Source organism: Pristiophorus japonicus, unplaced genomic scaffold, assembly GCF_044704955.1.
Source record: "Pristiophorus japonicus isolate sPriJap1 unplaced genomic scaffold, sPriJap1.hap1 HAP1_SCAFFOLD_99, whole genome shotgun sequence".
In the NCBI taxonomy this organism is placed as follows: domain Eukaryota; kingdom Metazoa; phylum Chordata; class Chondrichthyes; family Pristiophoridae; genus Pristiophorus; species Pristiophorus japonicus.
The window spans coordinates 2,159,983-2,172,354 of record NW_027254919.1 but is presented as its reverse complement, the minus strand read 5'-3'; the positions used below and the strand labels follow the sequence as shown (position 1 = coordinate 2,172,354).

Here is a 12,372-nt window from a genome sequence, read left to right as displayed (position 1 = left end):
TTGATTCCATGGTGAAATGGTGATCACTCTGGACTCTAAACTCTAGCAATCCTCGTTCAAATCTCAGGGGAGCCTGAATGTTTGTTGTCCCAGCTGCTGGAAATTCAGGTCAAACAAGTAAAAAACTGCAGGTTTGCAGTTTTGTTGCCTTTGACATTGATGCTTGATCTGCAAGTCGAGTTTTCAAATCGTGTGTTCAACCGGCAGTTCCCTGTTCCAATCAGCAGAGGAAAAATTAGTTTGCTGTTTCATGCTGCATAATGTGTGCTGAGATTATCTGTGCAATATGCATTCCTCAGGATGAATAAATGCAATGCCTTTTGAAATGCATGCAGTACATGGTTTGCACTCAACAAAACGTTGCATTTTCTTTTCATGCCAAGCATTTTGCATGAATGCATTGCAATGCCAACGCACATTTTACCTGCCAAGACTGAAGTACAATCTGTGCTGAACAGTGTGAAACAGAAACAGATATTATGAGAATCCATTGCCTCAACGGCATCTGTGTGAATTGCTCTGCATTGATAATTAACAGACCGTAAAGAGGTGAAATTGATGCTGTGAATGCAAAAAGGACAATCCAAAGTGTAATGTTGGAATTGATTTGGCAGATTTTGAGAAAGCTTTCAAATGTTTTCGCATAGTTGGTTCCATGGTGTAATGGTGAGCACTCTGGACTTTGAATCCAGCAATCCGAGTTCAAATCTCGGTGGAACCTGAATGTTTGTTGTCCCAGCTGCTGAAAATTTGGAATAAGCATGTAGAAGGCTGCTATTTGGCAGTTTTGTTGACTTTGTCATTGATGCTTGATCTGCAAGTCGAGTTTTCAAATCGTGTGTTCAACCGGCAGTTACCTGTTCCAATCAGCAGAGTAGAAATTAGTTTGCTGTTTAATGCTGCCTTTGCCTGCACAATGTGTGCTGAGATTATCTGTGCAATATGCACTCCGCAGCATGAATAAACGCAATGCCTTTTGAAATGCATGGATTGCACTCAACAAAACGTTGCATTTTCTTTTCATGCCAAGCATTTTGCATGAATGCATTGCAATGCCAACGCACGTTTTACCTGCCAAGACTGAAGTACAATCTGTGCTGAACAGTGTGAAACAGAAACAGATATTATGAGAATCCATTGCCTCAACGGCATCTGTGTGAATTGCTCTGCATTGATAATTAACAGACCGTAAAGAGGTGAAATTGATGCTGTGAATGCAAAAAGGACAATCCAAAGTGTAATGTTGGAATTGATTTGGCAGATTTTGAGAAAGATTTCAAATGTTTTGGCATAGTTGGTTCCATGGTGTAATGGTGAGCACCCTGGACTTTGAATCCAGCGATCCGAGTTCAAATCTCGGTGGAACCTGAATGTTTGTTGTCCCAGCTGCTGAAAATTTGGAACAAGCATGTAGAAGGCTGCTATTTGGCAGTTTTGTTGACTTTGTCATTGATGCTTGATCTGCAAGTCGAGTTTTCAAATCGTGTGTTCAACCGGCAGTTACCTGTTCCAATCAGCAGAGTAGAAATTAGTTTGCTGTTTCATGCTACCTTTGCCTGCACAATGTGTGCTGAGATTATCTGTGCAATATGCACTTCGCAAGAGGAATAAACGCAATGCCTTTTGAAATGCATGGATTGCACTCAACAAAACGTTGCATTTTCTTTTCATGCCAAGCATTTTGCATGAATGCATTGCAATGCTAACACACGTTTTACCTGGCAAGACTGAAGTACAATCTGTGCTGAACAGTTTGAAACAGAAACAGCTATTTGAGAACCCATAGCCTCAACGGCATCTGTGTGAATTGCTCTGCATCGATAATTAACAGACCGTAAATAGGTGAAACTGACGCTGTGAATGCAAAAATATCAATCCAAAGTGTAATGTTGGAGTTGATTTTGTACATTTTGAGGAATGTTTCAAATGGACGACCGTAGTTGATTCCATGGTGAAATGGTGATCACTCTGGACTCTAAACTCTAGCAATCCTCGTTCAAATCTCAGGGGAGCCTGAATGTTTGTTGTCCCAGCTGCTGGAAATTCAGGTCAAACAAGTAAAAAACTGCAGGTTTGCAGTTTTGTTGCCTTTGACATTGATGCTTGATCTGCAAGTCGAGTTTTCAAATCGTGTGTTCAACCGGCAGTTCCCTGTTCCAATCAGCAGAGGAAAAATTAGTTTGCTGTTTCATGCTGCATAATGTGTGCTGAGATTATCTGTGCAATATGCATTCCTCAGGATGAATAAATGCAACGCCTTTTGAAATGCATGCAGTACATGGTTTGCACTCAACAAAACGTTGCATTTTCTTTTCATGCCAAGCATTTTGCATGAATGCATTGCAATGCCAACGCACATTTACCTGGCAAGACTGAAGTACAAGCTGTGATGAACAGTGTGAAACAGAAACAACTATTTGAGAAGCCATTGCCTCAACGGCATCTGTGTGAATTGCTCTGCATCGATAATTAACAGAGCGTAAATCGGTGAAACTGACGCTGTGAATGCAAAAAGGACAATCCAAAGTGTAATGTTGGAATTGATTTGGCAGATTTTGAGAAAGCTTTCAAATGTTTTGGCATAGTTGGTTCCATGGTGTAATGGTGAGCACTGTGGACTCTAAAACCAGCGATTGGAGTTCAAATCTCGGTGGAACCTGAATGTTTGTTGTCCCAACTGCTGAAAATTTGGAACAAGCATGTAGAAGGCTGCTATTTGGCAGTTTTGTTGACTTTGTCATTGATGCTTGATCTGCAAGTCGAGTTTTCAAATCGTGTGTTCAACCGGCAGTTACCTGTTCCAATCAGGAGAGTAGAAATTAGTTTGCTGTTTCATGCTACCTTTGCCTGCACAATGTGTGCTGAGATTATCTGTGCAATATGCACTTCGCAAGAGGAATAAACGCAATGCCTTTTGAAATGCATGGATTGCACTCAACAAAACGTTGCATTTTCTTTTCATGCCAAGCATTTTGCATGAATGCATTACAATGCTAACACACGTTTTACCTGGCAAGACTGAAGTACAATCTGTGCTGAACAGTTTGAAACAGAAACAGCTATTTGAGAACCCATAGCCTCAACGGCATCTGTGTGAATTGCTCTGCATCGATAATTAACAGACCGTAAATAGGTGAAACTGACGCTGTGAATGCAAAAATATCAATCCAAAGTGTAATGTTGGAGTTGATTTTGTACATTTTGAGGAATGTTTCAAATGGACGACCGTAGTTGATTCCATGGTGAAATGGTGATCACTCTGGACTCTAAACTCTAGCAATCCTCGTTCAAATCTCAGGGGAGCCTGAATGTTTGTTGTCCCAGCTGCTGGAAATTCAGGTCAAACAAGTAAAAAACTGCAGGTTTGCAGTTTTGTTGCCTTTGACATTGATGCTTGATCTGCAAGTCGAGTTTTCAAATCGTGTGTTCAACCGGCAGTTCCCTGTTCCAATCAGCAGAGGAAAAATTAGTTTGCTGTTTCATGCTGCATAATGTGTGCTGAGATTATCTGTGCAATATGCATTCCTCAGGATGAATAAATGCAACGCCTTTTGAAATGCATGCAGTACATGGTTTGCACTCAACAAAACGTTGCATTTTCTTTTCATGCCAAGCATTTTGCATGAATGCATTGCAATGCCAACGCACATTTTACCTGCCAAGACTGAAGTACAATCTGTGCTGAACAGTGTGAAACAGAAACAGATATTATGAGAATCCATTGCCTCAACGGCATCTGTGTGAATTGCTCTGCATTGATAATTAACAGACCGTAAAGAGGTGAAATTGATGCTGTGAATGCAAAAAGGACAATCCAAAGTGTAATGTTGGAATTGATTTGGCAGATTTTGAGAAAGCTTTCAAATGTTTTCGCATAGTTGGTTCCATGGTGTAATGGTGAGCACTCTGGACTTTGAATCCAGCAATCTGAGTTCAAATCTCGGTGGAACCTGAATGTTTGTTGTCCCAACTGCTGAAAATTTGGAACAAGCATGTAGAAGGCTGCTATTTGGCAGTTTTGTTGACTTTGTCATTGATGCTTGATCTGCAAGTCGAGTTTACAAATCGTGTGTTCAACCGGCAGTTGCCTGTTCCAATCAGCAGAGTAGAAATTAGTTTGCTGTTTCATGCTACCTTTGCCTGCACAATGTGTGCTGAGATTATCTGTGCAATATGCACTTCGCAAGAGGAATAAAAGCAACGCCTTTTGAAATGCACGCAGAGCATGGATTGCACTCAACAAAAAGTTGCATTTTCTTTTCATGCCAAGCATTTTGCATGAATGCATTGCAATGCTAACACACGTTTTACCTGGCAAGACTGAAGTACAATCTGTGCTGAACAGTTTGAAACAGAAACAGCTATTATGAGAATCCATTGCCTCAACGGCATCTGTGTGAATTGCTCTGCATTGATAATTAACAGACCGTAAAGAGGTGAAACTGATGCTGTGAATGCAAAAAGGACAATCCAAAGTGTAATGTTGGAATTGATTTGGCAGATTTTGAGAAAGCTTTCAAATGTTTTTGCATAGTTGGTTCCATGGTGTAATGGTGAGCACTCTGGACTTTGAATCTAGCAATCCGAGTTCAAATCTCGGTGGAACCTGAATGTTTGTTGTCCCAACTGCTGAAAATTTGGAACAAGCATGTAGAAGGCTGCTATTTGGCAGTTTTGTTGACTTTGTCATTGATGCTTGATCTGCAAGTCGAGTTTACAAATCGTGTGTTCAACCGGCAGTTACCTGTTCCAATCAGCAGAGTAGAAATTAGTTTGCTGTTTCATGCTACCTTTGCCTGCACAATGTGTGCTGAGATTATCTGTGCAATATGCACTTCGCAAGAGGAATAAAAGCAACGCCTTTTGAAATGCACGCAGAGCATGGATTGCACTCAACAAAAAGTTGCATTTTCTTTTCATGCCAAGCATTTTGCATGAATGCATTGCAATGCTAACACACATTTACCTGGCAAGACTGAAGTACAAGCTGTGATGAACAGTGTGAAACAGAAACAGCTATTTGAGAAGCCATTGCCTCAATGGCATCTGTGTGAATTGCTCTGCATCGATAATTAACAGAGCGTAAAGAGGTGAAACTGACGCTGTGAATGCAAAAAGGACAATCCAAAGTGTAATGTTGGAATTGATTTGGCAGATTTTGAGAAAGCTTTCAAATGTTTTGGCATAGTTGGTTCCATGGTGTAATGGTGAGCACTCTGGACTCTGAATCCAGCGATCCGAGTTCAAATCTCGGTGGAACCTGAATGTTTGTTGTCCCAGCTGCTGAAAATTTGGACCAAGCATGGAGAAGGCTGCTATTTGGCAGTTTTATTGCCTTTGTCATTGATGCTTGATCTGCAAGTCGAGTTTTCAAATCGTGTGTTCAACCGGCAGTTACCTGTTCCAATCAGCAGAGTAGAAATTAGTTTGCTGTTTAATGCTGCCTTTGCCTGCACAATGTGTGCTGAGATTATCTGTGCAATATGCACTCCGCAGCATGAATAAACGCAATGCCTTTTGAAATGCATGGATTGCACTCAACAAAACGTTGCATTTTCTTTTCATGCCAAGCATTTTGCATGAATGCATTGCAATGCTAACACACGTTTTACCTGGCAAGACTGAAGTACAATCTGTGCTGAACAGTTTGAAACAGAAACAGCTATTTGAGAACCCATAGCCTCAACGGCATCTGTGTGAATTGCTCTGCATCGATAATTAACAGACCGTAAATAGGTGAAACTGACGCTGTGAATGCAAAAATTTCAATCCAAAGTGTAATGTTGGAGTTGATTTTGTACATTTTGAGGAATGTTTCAAATGGACGACCGCAGTTGATTCCATGGTGAAATGGTGATCACTCTGGACTCTAAACTCTAGCAATCCTCGTTCAAATCTCAAGGGAGCCTGAATGTTTGTTGTCCCAGCTGCTGGAAATTCAGGTCAAACAAGTAAAAAACTGCAGGTTTGCAGTTTTGTTGCCTTTGACATTGATGCTTGATCTGCAAGTCGAGTTTTCAAATCGTGTGTTCAACCGGCAGTTCCCTGTTCCAATCAGCAGAGGAAAAATTAGTTTGCTGTTTCATGCTGCATAATGTGTGCTGAGATTATCTGTGCAATATGCATTCCTCAGGATGAATAAATGCAACGCCTTTTGAAATGCATGCAGTACATGGTTTGCACTCAACAAAACGTTGCATTTTCTTTTCATGCCAAGCATTTTGCATGAATGCATTGCAATGCCAACGCACGTTTTACCTGCCAAGACTGAAGTACAATCTGTGCTGAACAGTGTGAAACAGAAACAGATATTATGAGAATCCATTGCCTCAACGGCATCTGTGTGAATTGCTCTGCATTGATAATTAACAGACCGTAAAGAGGTGAAATTGATGCTGTGAATGCAAAAAGGACAATCCAAAGTGTAATGTTGGAATTGATTTGGCAGATTTTGAGAAAGCTTTCAAATGTTTTGGCATAGTTGGTTCCATGGTGTAATGGTGAGCACTCGGACTTTGAATCCAGCAATCCGAGTTCAAATCTCGGTGGAACCTGAATGTTTGTTGTGCCAACTGCTGAAAATTTGGAACAAGCATGTAGAAGGCTGCTATTTGGCAGTTTTGTTGACTTTGTCATTGATGCTTGATCTGCAAGTCGAGTTTACAAATCGTGTGTTCAACCGGCAGTTACCTGTTCCAATCAGCAGAGTAGAAATTAGTTTGCTGTTTCATGCTACCTTTGCCTGCACAATGTGTGCTGAGATTATCTGTGCAATATGCACTTCGCAAGAGGAATAAAAGCAACGCCTTTTGAAATGCACGCAGAGCATGGATTGCACTCAACAAAAAGTTGCATTTTCTTTTCATGCCAAGCATTTTGCATGAATGCATTGCAATGCTAACACACATTTACCTGGCAAGACTGAAGTACAAGCTGTGATGAACAGTGTGAAACAGAAACAGCTATTTGAGAAGCCATTGCCTCAATGGCATCTGTGTGAATTGCTCTGCATCGATAATTAACAGACCGTAAATAGGTGAAACTGACGCTGTGAATGCAAAAATATCAATCCAAAGTGTAATGTTGGAGTTGATTTTGTACATTTTGAGGAATGTTTCAAATGGACGACCGTAGTTGATTCCATGGTGAAATGGTGATCACTCTGGACTCTAAACTCTAGCAATCCTCGTTCAAATCTCAGGGGAGCCTGAATGTTTGTTGTCCCAGCTGCTGGAAATTCAGGTCAAACAAGTAAAAAACTGCAGGTTTGCAGTTTTGTTGCCTTTGACATTGATGCTTGATCTGCAAGTCGAGTTTTCAAATCGTGTGTTCAACCGGCAGTTCCCTGTTCCAATCAGCAGAGGAAAAATTAGTTTGCTGTTTCATGCTGCATAATGTGTGCTGAGATTATCTGTGCAATATGCATTCCTCAGGATGAATAAATGCAACGCCTTTTGAAATGCATGCAGTACATGGTTTGCACTCAACAAAACGTTGCATTTTCTTTTCATGCCAAGCATTTTGCATGAATGCATTGCAATGCCAACGCACATTTTACCTGCCAAGACTGAAGTACAATCTGTGCTGAACAGTGTGAAACAGAAACAGATATTATGAGAATCCATTGCCTCAACGGCATCTGTGTGAATTGCTCTGCATTGATAATTAACAGACCGTAAAGAGGTGAAATTGATGCTGTGAATGCAAAAAGGACAATCCAAAGTGTAATGTTGGAATTGATTTGGCAGATTTTGAGAAAGCTTTCAAATGTTTTGGCGTAGTTGGTTCCATGGTGTAATGGTGAGCACTCTGGACTTTGAATCCAGCAATCCGAGTTCAAATCTCGGTGGAACCTGAATGTTTGTTGTCCCAACTGCTGAAAATTTGGAACAAGCATGTAGAAGGCTGCTATTTGGCAGTTTTGTTGACTTTGTCATTGATGCTTGATCTGCAAGTCGAGTTTACAAATCGTGTGTTCAACCGGCAGTTACCTGTTCCAATCAGCAGAGTAGAAATTAGTTTGCTGTTTCATGCTACCTTTGCCTGCACAATGTGTGCTGAGATTATCTGTGCAATATGCACTTCGCAAGAGGAATAAAAGCAACGCCTTTTGAAATGCACGCAGAGCATGGATTGCACTCAACAAAAAGTTGCATTTTCTTTTCATGCCAAGCATTTTGCATGAATGCATTGCAATGCTAACACACATTTACCTGGCAAGACTGAAGTACAAGCTGTGATGAACAGTGTGAAACAGAAACAGCTATTTGAGAAGCCATTGCCTCAATGGCATCTGTGTGAATTGCTCTGCATCGATAATTAACAGAGCGTAAAGAGGTGAAACTGACGCTGTGAATGCAAAAAGGACAATCCAAAGTGTAATGTTGGAATTGATTTGGCAGATTTTGAGAAAGCTTTCAAATGTTTTGGCATAGTTGGTTCCATGGTGTAATGGTGAGCACTCTGGACTCTGAATCCAGCGATCCGAGTTCAAATCTCGGTGGAACCTGAATGTTTGTTGTCCCAGCTGCTGAAAATTTGGACCAAGCATGGAGAAGGCTGCTATTTGGCAGTTTTATTGCCTTTGTCATTGATGCTTGATCTGCAAGTCGAGTTTTCAAATCGTGTGTTCAACCGGCAGTTACCTGTTCCAATCAGCAGAGTAGAAATTAGTTTGCTGTTTAATGCTGCCTTTGCCTGCACAATGTGTGCTGAGATTATCTGTGCAATATGCACTCCGCAGCATGAATAAACGCAATGCCTTTTGAAATGCATGGATTGCACTCAACAAAACGTTGCATTTTCTTTTCATGCCAAGCATTTTGCATGAATGCATTGCAATGCTAACACACGTTTTACCTGGCAAGACTGAAGTACAATCTGTGCTGAACAGTTTGAAACAGAAACAGCTATTTGAGAACCCATAGCCTCAACGGCATCTGTGTGAATTGCTCTGCATCGATAATTAACAGACCGTAAATAGGTGAAACTGACGCTGTGAATGCAAAAATTTCAATCCAAAGTGTAATGTTGGAGTTGATTTTGTACATTTTGAGGAATGTTTCAAATGGACGACCGCAGTTGATTCCATGGTGAAATGGTGATCACTCTGGACTCTAAACTCTAGCAATCCTCGTTCAAATCTCAAGGGAGCCTGAATGTTTGTTGTCCCAGCTGCTGGAAATTCAGGTCAAACAAGTAAAAAACTGCAGGTTTGCAGTTTTGTTGCCTTTGACATTGATGCTTGATCTGCAAGTCGAGTTTTCAAATCGTGTGTTCAACCGGCAGTTCCCTGTTCCAATCAGCAGAGGAAAAATTAGTTTGCTGTTTCATGCTGCATAATGTGTGCTGAGATTATCTGTGCAATATGTATTCCTCAGGATGAATAAATGCAACGCCTTTTGAAATGCATGCAGTACATGGTTTGCACTCAACAAAACGTTGCATTTTCTTTTCATGCCAAGCATTTTGCATGAATGCATTGCAATGCCAACGCACGTTTTACCTGCCAAGACTGAAGTACAATCTGTGCTGAACAGTGTGAAACAGAAACAGATATTATGAGAATCCATTGCCTCAACGGCATCTGTGTGAATTGCTCTGCATTGATAATTAACAGACCGTAAAGAGGTGAAATTGATGCTGTGAATGCAAAAAGGACAATCCAAAGTGTAATGTTGGAATTGATTTGGAAGATTTTGAGAAAGCTTTCAAATGTTTTGGCATAGTTGGTTCCATGGTGTAATGGTGAGCACTGTGGACTCTGAATCCAGCGATCCGAGTTCAAATCTCGGTGGAAACTGAATGTTTGTTGTCCCAACTGCTGAAAATTTGGAACAAGCATGGAGAAGGCTGCTATTTGGCAGTTTTATTGCCTTTGTCATTGATGCTTGATCTGCAAGTCGAGTTTTCAAATCGTGTGTTCAACCGGCAGTTACCTGTTCCAATCAGCAGAGTAGAAATTAGTTTGCTGTTTAATGCTGCCTTTGCCTGCACAATGTGTGCTGAGATTATCTGTGCAATATGCACTCCGCAGCATGAATAAACGCAATGCCTTTTGAAATGCATGGATTGCACTCAACAAAACGTTGCATTTTCTTTTCATGCCAAGCATTTTGCATGAATGCATTGCAATGCTAACACACGTTTTACCTGGCAAGACTGAAGTACAATCTGTGCTGAACAGTTTGAAACAGAAACAGCTATTTGAGAACCCATAGCCTCAACGGCATCTGTGTGAATTGCTCTGCATCGATAATTAACAGACCGTAAATAGGTGAAACTGACGCTGTGAATGCAAAAATTTCAATCCAAAGTGTAATGTTGGAGTTGATTTTGTACATTTTGAGGAATGTTTCAAATGGACGACCGCAGTTGATTCCATGGTGAAATGGTGATCACTCTGGACTCTAAACTCTAGCAATCCTCGTTCAAATCTCAAGGGAGCCTGAATGTTTGTTGTCCCAGCTGCTGGAAATTCAGGTCAAACAAGTAAAAAACTGCAGGTTTGCAGTTTTGTTGCCTTTGACATTGATGCTTGATCTGCAAGTCGAGTTTTCAAATCGTGTGTTCAACCGGCAGTTCCCTGTTCCAATCAGCAGAGGAAAAATTAGTTTGCTGTTTCATGCTGCATAATGTGTGCTGAGATTATCTGTGCAATATGCATTCCTCAGGATGAATAAATGCAACGCCTTTTGAAATGCATGCAGTACATGGTTTGCACTCAACAAAACGTTGCATTTTCTTTTCATGCCAAGCATTTTGCATGAATGCATTGCAATGCCAACGCACGTTTTACCTGCCAAGACTGAAGTACAATCTGTGCTGAACAGTGTGAAACAGAAACAGATATTATGAGAATCCATTGCCTCAACGGCATCTGTGTGAATTGCTCTGCATTGATAATTAACAGACCGTAAAGAGGTGAAATTGATGCTGTGAATGCAAAAAGGACAATCCAAAGTGTAATGTTGGAATTGATTTGGCAGATTTTGAGAAAGCTTTCAAATGTTTTCGCATAGTTGGTTCCATGGTGTAATGGTGAGCACTCTGGACTTTGAATCCAGCAATCCGAGTTCAAATCTCGGTGGAACCTGAATGTTTGTTGTGCCAACTGCTGAAAATTTGGAACAAGCATGTAGAAGGCTGCTATTTGGCAGTTTTGTTGACTTTGTCATTGATGCTTGATCTGCAAGTCGAGTTTACAAATCGTGTGTTCAACCGGCAGTTACCTGTTCCAATCAGCACAGTAGAAATTAGTTTGCTGTTTCATGCTACCTTTGCCTGCACAATGTGTGCTGAGATTATCTGTGCAATATGCACTTCGCAAGAGGAATAAAAGCAACGCCTTTTGAAATGCACGCAGAGCATGGATTGCACTCAACAAAAAGTTGCATTTTCTTTTCATGCCAAGCATTTTGCATGAATGCATTGCAATGCCAACGCACATTTACCTGGCAAGACTGAAGTACAAGCTGTGATGAACAGTGTGAAACAGAAACAGCTATTTGAGAAGCCATTGCCTCAACGGCATCTGTGTGAATTGCTCTGCATCGATAATTAACAGAGCGTAAAGAGGTGAAACTGACGCTGTGAATGCAAAAAGGACAATCCAAAGTGTAATGTTGGAATTGATTTGGCAGATTTTGAGAAAGCTTTCAAATGTTTTGGCATAGTTGGTTCCATGGTGTAATGGTGAGCACTCTGGACTCTGAATCCAGTGATCCGAGTTCAAATCTCGGTGGAACCTGAATGTTTGTTGTCCCAGCTGCTGAAAATTTGGACCAAGCATGGAGAAGGCTGCTATTTGGCAGTTTTATTGCCTTTGTCATTGATGCTTGATCTGCAAGTCGAGTTTTCAAATCGTGTGTTCAACCGGCAGTTACCTGTTCCAATCAGCAGAGTAGAAATTAGTTTGCTGTTTAATGCTGCCTTTGCCTGCACAATGTGTGCTGAGATTATCTGTGCAATATGCACTCCGCAGCATGAATAAACGCAATGCCTTTTGAAATGCATGGATTGCACTCAACAAAACGTTGCATTTTCTTTTCATGCCAAGCATTTTGCATGAATGCATTGCAATGCTAACACACGTTTTACCTGGCAAGACTGAAGTACAATCTGTGCTGAACAGTTTGAAACAGAAACAGCTATTTGAGAACCCATAGCCTCAACGGCATCTGTGTGAATTGCTCTGCATCGATAATTAACAGACCGTAAATAGGTGAAACTGACGCTGTGAATGCAAAAATATCAATCCAAAGTGTAATGTTGGAGTTGATTTTGTACATTTTGAGGAATGTTTCAAATGGACGACCGTAGTTGATTCCATGGTGAAATGGTGATCACTCTGGACTCTAAACTCTAGCAATC

The 12,372-nt window shown here is 40.9% G+C and overlaps 9 non-coding genes across 9 annotated transcripts; all 9 read left to right on the top strand.

The window, feature by feature from the left end:
• The first annotated feature begins 649 nt into the window (after positions 1–649).
• Positions 650–721, top strand: trnaq-uug (transfer RNA glutamine (anticodon UUG)). The gene has a single exon. It is a non-coding gene; the product is annotated as a tRNA-Gln (tRNA).
• Positions 722–1,296: 575 nt separating this feature from the next.
• On the top strand, positions 1,297–1,368 carry trnaq-uug (transfer RNA glutamine (anticodon UUG)). The gene has a single exon. It is a non-coding gene; the product is annotated as a tRNA-Gln (tRNA).
• A 2,512-nt stretch (positions 1,369–3,880) lies between these two features.
• trnaq-uug (transfer RNA glutamine (anticodon UUG)) lies at positions 3,881–3,952 on the top strand. The gene has a single exon. It is a non-coding gene; the product is annotated as a tRNA-Gln (tRNA).
• A 584-nt stretch (positions 3,953–4,536) lies between these two features.
• trnaq-uug (transfer RNA glutamine (anticodon UUG)) lies at positions 4,537–4,608 on the top strand. The gene has a single exon. It is a non-coding gene; the product is annotated as a tRNA-Gln (tRNA).
• A 582-nt stretch (positions 4,609–5,190) lies between these two features.
• trnaq-cug (transfer RNA glutamine (anticodon CUG)) lies at positions 5,191–5,262 on the top strand. The gene has a single exon. It is a non-coding gene; the product is annotated as a tRNA-Gln (tRNA).
• A 2,521-nt stretch (positions 5,263–7,783) lies between these two features.
• On the top strand, positions 7,784–7,855 carry trnaq-uug (transfer RNA glutamine (anticodon UUG)). The gene has a single exon. It is a non-coding gene; the product is annotated as a tRNA-Gln (tRNA).
• A 582-nt stretch (positions 7,856–8,437) lies between these two features.
• On the top strand, positions 8,438–8,509 carry trnaq-cug (transfer RNA glutamine (anticodon CUG)). Its single transcript has one exon. It is a non-coding gene; the product is annotated as a tRNA-Gln (tRNA).
• A 2,514-nt stretch (positions 8,510–11,023) lies between these two features.
• trnaq-uug (transfer RNA glutamine (anticodon UUG)) lies at positions 11,024–11,095 on the top strand. Its single transcript has one exon. It is a non-coding gene; the product is annotated as a tRNA-Gln (tRNA).
• Positions 11,096–11,677: 582 nt separating this feature from the next.
• trnaq-cug (transfer RNA glutamine (anticodon CUG)) lies at positions 11,678–11,749 on the top strand. The gene has a single exon. It is a non-coding gene; the product is annotated as a tRNA-Gln (tRNA).
• The last annotated feature ends 623 nt before the right edge of the window (positions 11,750–12,372 follow it).